The sequence below is a fragment of the Petromyzon marinus genome, unplaced genomic scaffold, assembly GCF_048934315.1.
Source record: "Petromyzon marinus isolate PM22_M1 ecotype Great Lakes invasive population unplaced genomic scaffold, UKy_Petmar_22M1.pri1.0 PM_G_Scaffold_149, whole genome shotgun sequence".
In the NCBI taxonomy this organism is placed as follows: domain Eukaryota; kingdom Metazoa; phylum Chordata; class Hyperoartia; order Petromyzontiformes; family Petromyzontidae; genus Petromyzon; species Petromyzon marinus.
This window is the reverse complement of record NW_027422705.1, coordinates 257,501-260,000: the sequence shown is the minus strand read 5'-3', so window position 1 is coordinate 260,000 and position 2,500 is coordinate 257,501.

Below are 2,500 nucleotides of genomic sequence, written 5' to 3'. Positions count from 1 at the left end.
GCTTTTTGGGCACAGCGATGATGGTGGAGGACTTGAGACAGGCTGGTACATGGCATGTCTCCAGGGAGGTGTTAAAGATGTTGGTGAACACCGGAGACAGCTGGCCAGCGCAGTGCCTGAGGGTGGCTGGAGAGACAGAGTCCGGCCCGGCTGCTTTGCGTGGATTCTGCCTCTTGAAAAGCCCATTAACTTCTCCCTCCTGAAAGGAGAGAGTCGTTTCTGTAGTATGGGTGGGGGATGGGGCCTCTTGGGTGGGAAGGGGTGGTTCAGGACAGTCCAATTGTCTTTCAAATCTACGGTAGAACTCGTTCAGGTCGTTGGCTAGGCGGGAGTCGTTAGTGGTGTGGGGCGCTCTGGGTTTGTAGTTGGTGATGTGCCTGAGCCCTTTGGCAGACAGAAGCAGCGTCGTTAGTAGAGAACTGGTGTTTTAGTGTCTCTGAGTACAGTCGTTTAGCCTCTCTCACCGCTTTGCTAAACCTGTTCTTCGACTCCTTGAATCTGTCTCTATCCCCACTCCTAAACGCTTCCTCCTTCTCCAACCTCAACCTTTTGAGCTTTGCTGAGAACCAGGGCTTGTTGTTGTTAAAGTTCACCCTGGTACGTGTTGGGATACAGCAGTCCTCACAGAAGCTGATGTACACAGCCTCTGTGAGTTCATCCAGACTATTGGTAGCAGTCGTGAACATATCCCAGTCAGTACAGTCTAAGCACGCCCGCAAATCTTCCACAGCCTCACTGGTCCACTGTTTAGATGTCCTCACAGCAGGTTTACAGAGTTTTAGTTGCTGCCTGTATGCACGAATCAGGTGGACCAAGGGAGTTCTGTGCGAGCCGAACAGCCCCGTGACCCACAAGAGAAACATCCCCGCCAAATTCGAGCGTTTGACGGGGTCTATCCGTGAAAAAATATTCACGTTTTTGAGTGCACATGCATTTCTGCTGCAAATGCCTCTGGAAGTTTCATGCCGTTCGTATGCCAATTGTGGCAACACGAAAATGACCCGTTTTCCCATTCCGAGGGATTTCTGTGCGACCCTAACAGCCCCGTGAGCCACAAGAGACACATCCCCGCCAATTTCTAGCGTTTCACGGGGTCTATCCGTGAAAAATATAGACGTTTTTGAGTGCACATGCATTTCTGCTGCAGATGCCTCTGGAAGTTTCATGCCGTTCGTACGCAATGTGGCAACACGAAAATGACCCCTTTTCCCATTCCGAGGGATTTCTGTGCGACCCTAACTAACAGCGCCCGTGAGCCACAAGAGAGACATCCCCGCCAATTTATAGCGTTTCACGGGGTCTATCCGTGAAAAATATAGACGTTTTTGAGTGCACATGCATTCCTGCTGCAAATGCCTCTGGAAGTTTCATGCCGTTCCTATGCAATGTGGCCACACAAAAATGACCCGTTTTCCCATTCCGAGGCATTTCTGTGCGACCCTAACAGCCCCGTGAGCCACAAGAGAGACATCCCCGCCAACTTCTAGCGTTTGACGGGGTCTATGCGTGAAAAATATTAAAATTTTTGAGTGCACGTGCCTTTCTGCTGCAAATGCCTCTGGAAGTTTCATGGCGTTCCTATGCAATGTGGCAACACGAAAATGACCCCTTTTCCCATTCCGAGGGAGTTCTGTGCCACCCTAACAGCCCCGTGAGCCACAAGAGACACATCCCCGCCAATTTCTAGCGTTTCACGGGGTCTATCCGTGAAACATATAGAAGTTTTTGAGTGCACATGCATTCCTGCTGCAAATGCCTCTGGAAGTTTCATGCGGTTCGTACGCAATGTGGCAACACGAAAATGACCCGTTTTCCCATTCCCAGGGATTTCTGTGCGACCCGAACAGCCCCGTGAGCCACAAGAGACACATCCCCGCCAATTTCTAGCGTTTCACGGGGTCTATCCGTGAAAAATATCAATTTTTTTTTGACTGCACATGCATTTCTGCTGCAAATGCCTCTGGAAGTTGCATGCGGTTCGCATGCAATGTGGCGACACGAAAATGACCCGTTTTCCCATTCCGAGGGATTTCTGTGCCACCCTAACAGCCCCGTGAGCCACAAGAGAGACATCCCCGCCAATTTCTAGCGTATCACGGGGTCTATCCGTGAGAAATATTCACTTTTTTGAGTGCACATGCATTCCTGCTGCAAATGCCTCTGGAAGTTTCATGCGGTTCGTATGCAATGTGGCGACACGAAAATGACCCGTTTTCCCATTCCGAGGGATTTCTGTGCCACCCTAACAGCCCCGTGAGCCACAAGAGAGACATCCCCGCCCACTTCTAGCGTTTCACGGGGTCTCTCCGTGAAAAATATCACATTTTTTGAGTGCACATGCATTCCTGCTGCAAATGCCTCTGGAAGTTTCATGCGGTTCGCATGCAATGTGGCGACACGAAAATGACCCGTTTTTTCCCATTCCGAGGGATTTCTGTGCCACCCTAACAGCCCCGTGAGCCACAAGAGACACATCCCCGCCAATTTCTAGCGTTTCACG